General features: G+C 48.6%; 1 protein-coding gene across 3 annotated transcripts in view; it reads right to left on the bottom strand.

The window, feature by feature from the left end:
* The window catches only part of BRWD1 (bromodomain and WD repeat domain containing 1), a 2,304,433-nt gene that overhangs the window by 1,300,632 nt on the left and 989,440 nt on the right, over positions 1 to 14,361 (bottom strand). The window lies entirely within an intron of this gene.

Below are 14,361 nucleotides of genomic sequence, written 5' to 3'. Positions count from 1 at the left end.
ATAACTTGGGCCCGGTCTCGTCTGATCTTCTTCAGCACTCTGAGCAGAAGTGGTATAGGCGGAAAGGCGTACAACAGACCACAACTCCACTCGCGACAAAAAAGCGTCTCCGAGCGAGTGCCGCCTTGGAAATTCCAACGCGCAGAACTGCTGACATTGCGTGTTCTGTTCGGTGGCGAATAGATATAACCAAGGTTCTCCCCACTGCTGAAAGAGACCATGCGCCACTTCCCAGTAAAGACACCATTCGTGATCCAACATGCACCTGAGCCGGCGTTCAGAGAACCTGCCAAGTGTTGAACCACCAAGGAAATGCCTTGACGTTCCAGCCATGTCCAGAGACGCAGAGCCTCCTGACATAGGGTCCACAACCCCACCCCGCCTAGATTGTTGCAGTACGACATGGCGGTGTTGTTGTCCGTGAACACCTGCACTACTCTCCCGTTGACAGAGGGAAGGAATGCTTTCAGTGCAAATAGGATCGCCCTGAGCTCCAAAAGGTTGATATGGAACTTGGACTCCGCCGGAGACCAGAGGCCTCTGATCTCCGCATCTCCCATGTGGCCGTCCCATCGCAGGAGGGACGCTTCCGTCACCACTGTGTGCTCCAGTTGGGGAAGGGAGAGGGATCTGCCGCTGACCCAACGCTGGTCCGTGAGCCACCACTGCAAGTCCAGTGCAGTGCCCTCCGAGGTCTGGACGTAGTCGGTAAGGTTTCCCGATGCTGCATCCACTAGAACTTCAGGTCACACTGCAGAACCCGCATATGCCACCTGGCATGATTGATCAGCAGGATGCAGGAGGCCATGAGGCCCAGCAGTCTCAGGGTCTTCCTGACCAAAACACAGGACCAAGGCTGAAAGATCTGAATCATAGCCCGTATGTCCAGGACTCACTGTTTGGGTGGATAAACCCAAAATTGCGCAGTATCCAGAACCGTTCCGATGAAAAGGGGCTTCTGAGAGGGAATCAGATGCGACTTCGGTACGTAGATGGAAAACCCCTGTGAATGAAGGAGGTCGGCCGTAGTCTGGAGGTGGGAGATGACTGCCTGGGGCGAGCGCGCCTTCAACAGCCAGTTGTCGAGATAGGGGGAAGACTGAAACCCCTGATCTGCGCAGATGAGCTGCGACCACCGCCATCACTTTCATGAACACCCGAGGGGCGCTGGTAAGGCCAAAAGGGAGCATGGTGAACAGAGTGCTCGTGGCCTACCGTGAACCGCTGGTAACGCCGGTGGACCGGCAGGATGGGGATATGAAAATAAGTATCCTGCAAGTCCAACGCTACCATCCAGTCGTGAGGGTCTAGGGTAGACAAGACCTGAGCAAGCGTGAGCATCTTGAACTTCTCCTTCCAGAGGAAGCGATTGATGTTCTGGAGGTCTAAGATAGGACGCAGGCCCTTGTCCTTCTTTGGAATCAAGAAGTAGTGGGAATAACAACCACTACCTACTTCTGACATCGGAATACGCTCGATGGCCCCCCTTGGCCAAGAGGGCCGCAACTTCCTGCTGGAGAGGTGCCAAGTGATCCCCAACATGCGGTGGTACTGAGGCGGAATGGCTGGAGGGGCAGTCTGGAAGGGGAGGGAGTAGCCCCGTCGGACTATCTGCAGAACCCACCTGTCCGAAGTGATGGTGCGCCAGTGGGGGAGGTGATGGCGAAACCTGCCACCCACCTGCGTCTGGTAGGCCTGAAACACCGGACTAGGAAGGTTTTGAGGCAGCGGCGGCAGGGGCGGTGGTGGGCTGACCCACCCGCTGGCCCCGTGACCCACCTCGGTGGGCACCCCGCCCCGGCTGCGCTGAGACTGCGGCTGCGCAGGCCGGCAGGTCTGAAAGGAACGCGTTTGGGCGCCTCGACCCTGACCTCCAAAGGAGCGAAAAGCAGACCCCAAGGGAATGCGCGTGGTGGCAAGACCCAAGGACTGGGCCGTAGCCCAGGAGTCCTTAAAGCGCTCCAAAGTGCTATCCGCCTTGTCACCAAAGAGGCGTGTGCCATCAAAGGGCATGTCCAACAAAGTGTTCTGGACATCCTCTGAGAAACCAGTAGTTCTAAGCCAGGTGTAATAGCGTAGTGCCACCGTTGAGGAAATTGCCCTGCCGAGGGAGTCGGCTGTGTCAACACCACAACGAATAGTGAATTTCGCAGCATCTCTCCCTTCGGTAATGGCTTGGGAGAGCACAGCCCGAGCCTCCACTGGACACTAAGACAGCACCTGTGCGACTGCGTCCCACAGAGAGTGGGAATAACAGCTCAACAGGCACGCAGTATTCACCGTCCGCAACCTGGCAGAGGTGAAAATCTTTTTCCCAAACTACTACAGTTTTTTAGATTCCTTGTCCAGAGGTGCGGAAGGGAACACGCTCGGAGAGGCAGAGGCCTGGACAACCAGACTCTCGGGCATTGGGTGTTGCGTGAGAAAACTGGGGTCTCCCGGGGCCAGGCGATGACGTCGCGCCACACTCATCCACAGGAGCCCCTGTGTTAGGCTTGGCCCAGGTGCTTAACAGAATGTCTGTAAGCGCGTCATTAAAGGGCAGTAGCGGCTCCACAGAGGAGGTCACTGGCTGCAGCACCTCTGTCAGGACATTGGTCCTGATAGGCACAGATGGGAGCTCCAGGTTCAGAGCCTCAGCCGCCCTACGCAACACCACAGAAAAAGTCCCAATCTATTCCGTAGCTGCGGAAGCAGTGTACCAGGGTGCGGAGAGAAATCCAGATCACCAGGACCTTCCGCATCACCTTCCCACTCTGGTTCATCCTCGCATTGAGCTGCGAAGGGGTCCTCGGACCCCTCTCAGTAGTCCCCTTCGTCCACCGGCCGTGTAAGAGGCCGGTAAGGACGAGGGGCTCGGGGAAAGGGAATAAACTCACCACCTGGATTTGGAATCGGAGGATAGTAGACCAATCCAGGGTCGACGTAGTCCGGCCCCATAGGCAACAGCGTCGGCTCCGACGCCGGAGGCAGTGTCAGGCCGGGTGCCTGCGGCGGCGCAGAGGCCGGAGCTGACGACGCCGCCACCGAGTATCTTGCCAGCTTAGCCGGGGCCAAAGGCAGCGGCACGGGGGCAGAACCACCCAACGGGTCCATGGGGCCCGAAGGCGCTCCGGAGGGATCAGATGTAGGAAACAAACAGCGCATGGTCGACAGGAATACCTGTATTTCTTCTGAAGTCGCGTGCGGGCCCGGGAAAGGCAGGTAGGCCGCATGCAACAATGGAGGCTCCAACGGAGCTGCGGTGGAGTGACCCCCCCACCCCCACCACCGCGTCCCGCAACCGGTGAGGGGTAGACGAAGAGCGAAGTCGCTTCTTCGACTTCTTATGGTGCCTTGACTTACCTGTCCCCAATTCCGACGAACGACGGTGTCGGCTCCGTGACCTGTCCCTTGACCTCCCACGGGAGTGGGACCTTGAGCGGTGCGGAGCAGATTGCCGGGCCTCCAACAACTTTCGGGAATGCTCCCGCAAAGCCTGCTGCGCCATGGCCCGACAATCACGGCACGCCTCTGGGTTATGGGCGTGCCCCAAGCACAAGAGATACACGTCATGCGGGTCCAGCACTGACATGGTCCGACAGCAGTCCCAACTCGACAAAACAAGAGACACAAGTCTCAAAAACCAAGATAGAAAAGTTAACTATGAGTATCTCTCTCTCTCGGATCTGCGCTTGCTGGCACGGAAAAAGAAAGAACTGACATCAGCGCGCGTGGGCGCATCTAAGTAGTTCCGACAACGTCATCTCAGCGACTACGACGCCAGCGACATACGCGGAGCCACACGACCACGCCTGCCGACGCCCAAGGGTACTGCTGACGAAAACTTTCCGGATCCAGTCTAACGCCTGGAGATATTCTAAGGTAAGGAATCTATCACTAACGTGTCTCTTTCAGATAACTTTTGACGCACAGATCTAAAAGAATGAGCAATCCATTAAAAAACAAGGATTTGAGCATTTTATCCCTAATCCACAGCTACAAAAACCACCAGTTTCCTTGCAATTGAGCTATCTCATGGTAAGAATACAAAGATTAACTCCAATTCAAAATGTAAAAATTTGCTGTGTTATGCTCATATTTGCAAATGTCATAAGATAAGAAAAGGAGGCTCACTCCTGCCAGGACTCCCAACATAGGGCAGTGGAATTCTTTTTCTTAACATATAAAATATCTCTAGCTCTGAAGATAGATTCAGTTTTAGCACATATATCCTTTTGGGACAGTTCAACAGAGCGCTCCCACCTAGATTGGCCCAATGAATACCGACTTTTTACCTCTGAATGTACACATCTTATATAGACGCCCCATTTCCGTTCACTCCTCATTCTGTTTGTTTTCTTTTGGGGCCTTGCTGAGGCTCGCAGTCTGCCATCTCAAGTCTCCGTAAAGTACAATTCACTTTGCGGCAGACTCATTGACTCAATTTTCCAAGTCTGACCCACTGTTTCTGATGTGTTTTCACTCCCAGCTCTGCCCTGAGAGGCCCTCTCTGCAGTATTTCCCACCATTCGTGCATCTCCCTACTACAATCATGGAAGGACTCCAGGTCCACTTCCTCACTTCCACATCTGCTATCTCACCCACTTCATTCTCAAGTTTAGTGCAGTGGTACCAAACACTGCATGAACTGATCATCAGACCATTATCTTTGACATCATGCCTTCTAGGCTCCCCGCATGCCCTGTCAATCATGGGCAGGGGGAATTGAAGAACCCCCTTGGCTAGGCCGCCACTACCACCATCTGTGAGTGGTCCATAGTAGAGTTCACCTCAAAATCCAACGTTTTCGCTCAAGAATAGGCAGTGGCACATCACACACTCTCTCCCACCTCCAAGTTAACAGGTTCACAGGAACATGAAATAAATAGCTTTCCTAACCAATTTTTTTTTATTTTCTCTCTTTAGGAAAATGAAAGGAAACCCTTTATATGTAAATACAACTTTACAGAAGAAAAACTGTTGTGTATCTTTCACATAGTTCTTCGCAGCTCCAGCATACTGCACAGTGTGGGGTGACCCTTCATTTTATTTCAACAGTCTGCTAAAGGACGCAAGATCCAAAATAAATCTGCTTCCATTCCCCTCGTTTTAAAGAGAAGAGTGCACGTTTTTAGTTATAAGTATCATGAATGTACCCAAGATGGACAGCCAATGTTATAGAAAAAATAAATAAATATCCTCAAGCGGAATCAAAAATCTAGGAGCGCATAGGAAAAAAAGAGCTAAAATCACAGAATAGCACTGTATTAGCTTTACAAGACTTTAAAGGTTATATGCAGAAATTGAACTGATTAAAAGTGAAGCCTACCAGCAACAACTTGTAGAACAACAGTGATATCTGGCTTTTTGTAACAAGATCAACTATGGTTGGGGGGGGGGGGGTTAGTCAAACCACAAAGAATAGTCAGCATTTTAATTGTTTTTTCTTTTCTTGAAATCACCTAAAATGTGAGCATAATGAAAACACAAGACTCCAGACTTAAGACTTTACAGACCAGCAGAGTTTGCAGCCCGGTGAGCCTTAATTGAAAGGAGAAACTGGAAAGGAAATGCCATTCTAAGTTCTAAGCTGCATGGAACAAAAACTCCCACTCCAGTACATGCCTGAACCTTCTGATTTAATATTTGAGGTTATCAATGAAAATGGTACTACTTGCTTCAAAATTGAAGAGTACTGTGAATTACTGGAGAAAAGTTGCTATACCATATGGACAGAAGACTGCATCACATGCTCTCCAATCTTCCACACCCAGCTGAGCAGCTTAGAAACAAACTTCTGAAACCCGTAAGTTGGGCACTATTTGATTTCTGACAGTCACAGAATTTATAGCATGGCAAACAATATCCTTGCCTTTAGCAATGCTCTTTCTGGTGGATATTCCAACTGTAGATTCCTCACCTTTAGAATATTCCCAGATGCCAGGCTGGATCCACAAATTTGTTTTCAGCAATGGTCCCCGGGTGGTGGCACCATATGGCTCTGCAAAGACTTCACACCACCACAAACGTGACTGAGCGGAGCTGCATATGAGTGCCACCCCGGAGTACTGACACCAGTTTTTTAATCTTTCTTCATCTGTGCTCACAAAGTAATTTGAATATACGGCAGATGACTATGCTAAAAAGAAACTCTGAACCGTAATATGATGTACACTTCACAGAATAGGGAAGTAGGAATGGAGTGAGGAAAATATTTTTCACCAGAAGGATAATGTTACTTACCCAGTAAGCATCTGTTCTTGGCATGTGAGCTGTAGATTCACATGCTTTACAAACTCCTGCCATCTAGTGTAGGGTCAGATGTTTGCAAGTTGTTTTTCTTCAAAGAAGTCTTTCTAGTCACGAGGTAGGTGACTCCTCCTTTCAGTGATAGTGCGCATGGGCATCGACTACATTGTTAGATTGTTTTCTCGCAGAGGGTAAGAATGGAGTTATTAAGTGTAGAATAGAGATATCCATGTGCATATATTTTAAGTAAGAAAGAACTGCAACAGGTAAAGGTACCGTGGGAGGCGGGTGGGCGCAAGTGAATCTACAGCTCTACATGCCAAGAACAGATGCTTACTGGGTAAGTAACATTCTCCGTTCAAGGCATGTGAGCTGTAGATCACATGCTTTGCATACACTATACAGAAGTATTCTCCCAAGGCGGTGGCTAACTGCAGTTGTCTGAAAAAGTGCTCTAAGTACTGCCTGGCCCATATTAGCTTGTTGTCTTGCTAACACATCTACAGAATAATGTTTGGTGAATGTGTGTGGTGTGACCATGTTGCAGCCTTACAAATGTCAACTATGGGGATGTTTCCTAAGAAAGCCATAGTAGCCCCTATTTTGCAAGTGGAGTGCGCTTTAGGGGGTATTGTTAAAGTTCACTTTGCTTTTGAATAACAAGTCTAAATTTATTTAACAATCCATCTAGCAGTACCGGATTTGAATATAGGATTGCCCTTGTGAGGTGGAAAAAGTTTTTTAGTCTTACGAAGTGACTTTGTTCTTTCTATGTAATATTCGAGGGCTCTAACATCTAAAGTGTGTAGAGCTCATTCTGCCAATGAATCTGGTTGAGGAAAGAACACAGGTAACTCAACCGATTCATTGATGTGAAAGGCAGAAACTACTTCAGGTAGAAATTTAGGGTTGGCACGAAGAACCACTTAGTTGTGGGAAGCTGAAAAAAAGGTTCTTCTATGGTTAGTGCCTGTAGCTCACCTACTCTCCTTAGTGAAGTCAATGCAATGAGGGAAGCGATTTTCCATGAGAGAAACTGCAGTTCACATTTATGCATGGGTTCAAAAGGTGGGCCCATTAATCGTGTTAGGACTATGCTAAGATTCCACACTGGGGCAGGTGGAAGTTTTGATGGTATAACTCTTTTTAGTCCTTCCATAAAAGCTTTGATAACTGGTACTCTAAAGAGAGATAAGTGTTGCCTATATTGTAAATACGCAGCTATTGCAGTGAGATGTAAGCGGATAGAAGTGTAAGCTAATTCTGACCGCTGCAAGTTTAACAAATAAAATATGATATTTTGTATGGAAGAATCAAGAGGATTGATATTATTACAATAGATAAAAAACGCTTCCATTAAGCTGCATAACAGGCTCTTGTAGTGGGTCTTCTGGCCTCTCTAATAATGTTCATACAGTCTGGTGTAAGATTCAGATAACCAAACTCTAGGAGCCAGATCGCTAGGTTGAGTTCTTTGGGATTTGGGTGTCTGATTTCTCCATGGCTCTATGAGAAGAGATTGGATGCGAGATGCCGCTTTTGATGTATAATTACTGATAGCTCCAACAGGATCGTGGACCAAGGCTGACGGGCCCATGTGGGAGCTGCTAAAATCAGTGTGAGGGATGTTAGCCTGAGTTTACGAACCACTGATGGAATGAGTGGGAGGGGCGGAAAAGCATCAGCAAATATCCCTGACCAGTTCATCCATAGTGCATTGCCTTTGGAGAGCAGGTGTGGATACCTGAAGGCGAAGCTTGGAGATTTCGCGTTTTTGCGTGTGGCAAAAGATCTAATTGAGGAAACCCCCAACTTTAAAAGTATGGGAGGAGAACTTGAGGGTGAAGTTCCTACTCGTGGATTTGCAGCCTCTGTCTGCTGAGAAGGTCGGCAATCTGATTGTTTACTCCTGGGAGGTGTTCTGCTAGGAGATAGATTTTGTGGTTTATGGCACATTTCCAAATGTCTTGAGCTAGGTGTGACAGTTGGAGAGTGTGTCCCCCCTGTTTTTGTATATAATACATAGCTGTCATGTTGTTGGTGCGGACTAGGACAGCTTTGTCTACGAGGTAAATTTGAAAGGGTTTGAGCGATAGAGACACAGCTAGCAGCTCTAGATGATTTATGTGGAGAGCTTTTTGTTTTTGACTCCACAAGCCTTGAAATGTGTGATTCTGGAGATGAGCTCCCCAACCAGTGAGCGAAGAGTCTGCTGTTAGTATTGTCTGAGGAACAGGGTCTATGAAGGGTCGTCCTTTTGACACATTTTGTAGGTTCCACCACTGCAGAGAGCGAGGAGTACGGCTGTTTACCAACACTAGATCAGTTATGAGACCCTGCGACTGGTTCCACTGACTTGCTAAGCATTCCTGAAGGGGACACATGTGAAGCCTGGCATGGGGAACAATCATGATGCAAGAGGCCATCATTCCCAGCAGCTGCATATACACTCGATCTGATAGTGAGTGGGATGAAACTGAAGAATTCGAGCCTGATTATTACAAATTCTGGCTGCACTGGGGATAGCCAAAGCTCTTTGAGTATCTAAAGTAGCTCCTAGATATTTTTGAGTGTTGGAAGGTTGATGATGTGACTTCAACACATTGACTGTAAACCCCAGTTGGTGCAGTAACTACAGTGTTATGGGAGTGTGCTGGAGACACTTTAGGTACATACTGGCTTTGATGAGCCAGTTTTCCAAGTAGGAAAAGACATGAATGTGTTGTCTTCGTAGGTCAGCAGCGACAACTGCCAGACATTTTGTAAATACTCTGGGGGTAGTGGTGATTCCGAATGGGAGTACTTTGAACTGGTAATGCTGCCCCGCTACCACAAATCTGAGAAATGTGCCATGAACGGGATGTATTGGAATGTAGAAATACACGTCCTTTAAGTCTAGAGTAGACAAAGTCGCCCTGCTGTAGAAGTGGGAGCACTTGTAGAAGCGTCACCATATGAAAATGATCTGATTGTATGTAAAGATTTAATTCTCCGAGGTCTAAAATAGGGCTAAGAGAACCATCCTTTTTGGGTATGAAAGTAAAGGGAGTATACACCCGACCTCTGAAATTGTAGACGTAAGGGCTCTATGGCTCCCTTTAGTAGGAGAGACTGAACCTCTTTCTTGAGGAGGTGTAGATGCTCTGATGACATTTTGTGAGAACGTGGGGGAATGTTTGGAGGATTGTTGGTAAGCTACAGGCAATAACCAGAACGGATAATTCCTAGCACCCATTTGTCTGTAGTTATTGATTGCCAGACGGGTAGGAATTGCGAAAGACGACCCCCGACAAGTGATAAATGATCGGGGGAAGTGTAGGCAAGTCACTGTTTGCTATTTGAGGGAGAGGTGCATGTATTGGAACCTCTACCTTTGCCATCCGTAGCCTTAAAGAACTCCTTGGAAGCAGAGGGTTGATTGCTGCCTCTGTACGACTGTAGAGCTCCCATAGATTTTGCCACATCTGTGTCCTTTCATTTTCTCTAAGGATGTGCCTACACAGGACCAAAAAGGTGTTTTTTGTTAAATGGTGTGTTAAGAATAGAAGCATGAACGTCTGGTTTAAACCCTGAAATTCTTAACCATGCATGTCTTCTTAGTAGCACGCTGGTATTAACGGCTTTAGTCGCAGTGTAAGCCGCATCTAACGCACACCTAATGGAAGAATTAGAGATGAGCTTTCCCTCTTCCACTTGGTCTTTGGACATATGCTCATCAGGCACGAATTGGAGCAGTTGCTCCATTTTGTCCCAATGCACCCTATCGTACCTAGCTAAAAGGGCTTGGGTATTAGCAATGCACCAGTAATTTGCAGCTTGGGAGGCTACTCTCCTTCCAGAGGCGTCTGTCAGCTTAGACTCTTTGTCCGGAGGTGGAGCATCTCCTGACTTCTGAGAATTGGCCTGTTTACGGGCATTAGAAACCACTAAAGAGTCTAACAGTAACTGGCCCTTGATAAAAACTGGGTCTGATGGTGCAGGTTTATATTTTTTGTCTATCCTGGGGGTGAGAATACGTACACCAACAGGATGCTTAAATATGTCATCCACATGTCATATTTTATTTTTATTAATAAAGTTTTATACAACGCGAACTTGATCCCGAAGGATATCAGAGCGCTTTACAATTTGAGGGAAAGGAAGGTAACAGTTCAGTACATGAGTCAAGTGGGGAATCTACATAGGCATTGAATCAAATAGTGCTCACATAACAGATCGTTTACAAACCTGGGGTAAGCGAAGAATGGGCTAGTCGATGAAACATAATAACATAAGGGGAGCAAATACAATAATAATATACAAAATTAACAACAAATTTTGGAGTATGTCCGAGGCGATTAGAGCGGACAGTCGCATCTCTTATCAAGGTAAGAACTTTCATGAGGAATCTTTTTACTTCCAGTTTCAAAGCAACCTTGGAAGAGATTCTATGAATTTCCGGTGGAAGAGAGTTCCAAATTTTTGGTGCAGAGCCAGAGAAGGCTCGTTGGCATTTTCTCTTTTTGCGGAAGATCTGAGGTTTCAAGAGGAGGGAATTAGCACTCCTAGTCTTAACATACATTTGAGCATGGGGAGTGTGTGTGTGGATCTTTGGGAACTAATCAGGGTTTCAAAAAGGAAATCGTCCTCTAGGGATTCTTTATGTAGTTGTACCCCATGATATTCAGCAGCTCTACTTAATAGCACTATGTAACCTATGTTGTTATCGGGTGGAGAAGGTTTAGTAGGATAAAGGTCAGGATCATTATCTGTGGGAGAGTCTGTATTATAATCCTTCCAGGGGTCTGCAGGTGAAGGATCATTGCCCCATCCCCGTCGTTCTGATCATCAGGTGTATGTGGTGGTGGTGAATTAGTAGGAGTAATGAGCAAATGCTGTGTTTCCGGGGAAGGAGGTGATGGAGGAGGAGGATGAGAAGAGTTAGTACCAACATGTTTCCATTTTAAAGGAATGTGATAAGCTTCCCCTGATTCAGATTTGCGTCTAAGTGGCAATTTGGTCGCAATATGTCCAGTTTTTTTATTAAATGTAAGGATCCTTTTGTTTTGGGTCCGGTTTTGAAGGCGGGACATCGAAACGGGGCTTCTTTGGTGGTATTAGAGCATCTTTATGTTTTGGTGCCGAGATTTTCTGTGCCGGTGTCTTGGGTGCGGAGGATTTCGGTTCCGAAGACTGTTTCGGCATCGAAGGAGTTGGGCCTGAGAAAGGTTACAGTTTCAACACCGAAGGACTTGGCTCTGCCTCTGAGTGTGGGCGACCCGATCCCGAGCCGGAAGGCTTTGACATATGTTTTGGTGCCAAGCCTGAATGCTGGGCGTTGGAGACATGTTCTCGGTGCCGGTCATTGCCCGAAGGCAGAGGTGGGATCGGAGCCTTTTCTTGGGCTGAATTGGACTTTGGGGCAAGGGAGGATTTGTACTCACGATACACTGATCTTGCGGAATGTCTTAGTCGGCATCGGAGCCAGGCTCGGAGAGGGAGATAAGCTCCTCTTGTTCCTCCTCAGCCCCAATGGCATAGCCAGTTTCTTGTTCGGAATCTTCTCTGAAGATGTCTGGAATGAAGCTGGTGTTCTGACTCTGCATGTCACGATGTCGAGCCCAACGGTCGCGGATTGTTTTCTTTGAACGGAAAGATTTACACGCGTCGCAGTCCTTTTTGTTGTGCTCGGGAGATAAGCACAAGTTGCACACTTCGCGTGAGTCGGTGCGCAGGAACTTCGCGTGGCACCGATGGCAGAATTTGAATGGAGTCCAATCCATCGACTGCGAGGCAGACCGGCACAGGTAGGCCCGACAGCCTTCCACGAGTTTCCCCGATCGAAACAAGTTTTTGTATTATTAGTTATAGATTCCCTACCTTAGAATAGATATCCCAGCAATACCAAACCCGAAGGTGGGTCTGCGAACTAAGTTCACACCAGGAAGTTCTGGAGAACAGAACGGCCAAAAAAGCGGTCTCTCCAGACTTGGCTGTCCAGGCAGTAATGCTCTGTAAACGTGTGCAAAGATGCCCACGTGGTTGCCTGGCAGATGTCAACCAGTGGAACTCCACATCCCAAAGCAGTAGTGGCTGCCTTCGCCCTGGTAGAGTGGGCGCGCAGTCCTACTGGAGGTTCCTTTTTAGCCAAAGAATAGCAGATCTTAATGCATAGGACAACCCATTGAGAGATGGTATGTTTGTGCACTGCCCGATCTTTCCTGGCACCCGGATTACCCACGAAGAGTTGATTGTCCACCCGGAAGTCCTTAGTGCAGTCAAGGTAGATGGACAGAGAACATTTTGGGTCCAGACGGTGGTGTGTCTCCTCCTATTTGGAAGGGTGTTGAGGCAGGAAGAAGGTGGGCAATGTGATGGTATGACCTATTTGGGAAGAAGTAACCACTTTGGGGAGAAAAGAGGGACTAGTACGAAGAACCACTTTGTTCAGATGGACAGCAAGAAAGGGAGGTTTGGAAGATAAAGCCTGAAGCTCACTCACCCTGTGAGCAGAGGTGATGGCGAGCAAGAGAGCAGTCTTCAAAGTAAGGAGACGAAGAGGACAATTATGTAGTGGCTCAATGGGAGCACACAGAAGATAAATGAGGACAAGATTCAAGTCCCACTGGGGCATTATGAAAGGAGAAGGAGGAAAGAGATAAGTAATGCCATTCAAAAATCTTTTAACAATCGGGGACTTGAAAAGAGAAGGCTGATTAGGAAGGCGAAGAAAGTCCGAAATGGGCAAAAGATAGACTTTAAGAGTGCCCAGCCTAGAGCCCTGCTGGGCCAAGGAACGAATAAAGAGGAGAGCGTCTGAAACAGGGGCAGAAAGGGGATCCACAGCCTGTGCTGTGCACCATGCCACAAATTTGTTCCATCTACAGGCGTATATCGTTTTAGTGGAGGGACGCCTGGCTGCCAAGATGACATTACAGACTTCGGGAGGAAGGTTGAAAGCTGTCAACTGTCGCCGCTCAATCTCCACGCAAGGAGGTGGAGGCTGGACAGGTTCAGGTGGAGGACCGTCCCCTGCTGCTGCGACAGAAGATCCTCCCTCAAGAGCTCGAGGTGCCAGACTCTTCGTGCCCAGCCCAGAGCTACAAGAATGACTTGGGCCAGGTCACGCTTGATCTTCAGCACTGTGGTCAGAAGTGGTACAGGTGGAAAGGCGTACTCGTGACGAAAGTGCAACCTTGGAAACTCCAACGCGTAGAACTGCTGATGTTGCGCGTTCTCTTCAGTGGCGAATAGATCCAACCAAGGCTCTTCCCACTGCCGATACCTTGCACCATCTCTGAGTGAAGACTCCATTCATGATCCAACATGCACAGGCGGCTGAGATTGTCGTCCCTGGCGTTCAGGGAACCTGCCAGGTGTTGAACCACCAGGGTCATGCTCTGATGTTCCAGCCATGTTCAAAGGCAAAGAGCCTCTTGACATAGGGTCCACGACCCCATCCCGCCTTGTGTGTTGCAGTACCACATGGCGGAGGTGTTGTTCATGAACACTTGCACAACTCCTCTGACAGAAGGAAGGAATGCCTTCAGTGCAAGCCGAATCGCCCGGAGCTCCAGAAGGTTGATGAGGATCCCGGACTCACCGGAGACCAGAAGCCTCTGATCTCCGCCTCTCCCATGTGGCCGCCCCATCCCAGGAGTGACAAATCCGTCACCACAGCAAACTGTGGTTGGGGAAGGTAGAGGGGTCTGCCGTTGACCCAATCACGTTTCGTGAGCCACCACTGCAACTGACTTGCAGTCCCCTCCGAGATCTTGACAACATCGGAAAGGTTTCCCTGATACTGTGCCCACTGGAATGTCAGGTCCCACAGTAGAGGCCGCATATGCCATCTGGCATGATCTACATGCAGACGGTCCTGCAGCCTCATGGTCCTCGCCGAAATTCGGGATAGAGGTTGCAACATCGGTATCATAGCCCGAATATCCCAGATGCTTGGGAGGATAAGCCTGAAACTGCGCTGTATCCAGAACTGCTCAGATGAAAAGGAGCTTCTGAGAGTGAATCGGGTGCGACTTCGGTACGTTGATAGTAAATCCCAGCGAATGCAGGAGGTCCGCCGTAGTCTGGAGGTGGGAGAAGACAGCATGGGGCGAGCCCGCCTTCAACAGCCATTTGTCGAGATAGGGG

This window comes from Triturus cristatus, chromosome 8 (assembly GCF_964204655.1).
Source record: "Triturus cristatus chromosome 8, aTriCri1.1, whole genome shotgun sequence".
Lineage (NCBI taxonomy): Eukaryota > Metazoa > Chordata > Amphibia > Caudata > Salamandridae > Triturus > Triturus cristatus.
This window is presented reverse-complemented; position numbering and strand designations above follow the sequence as displayed.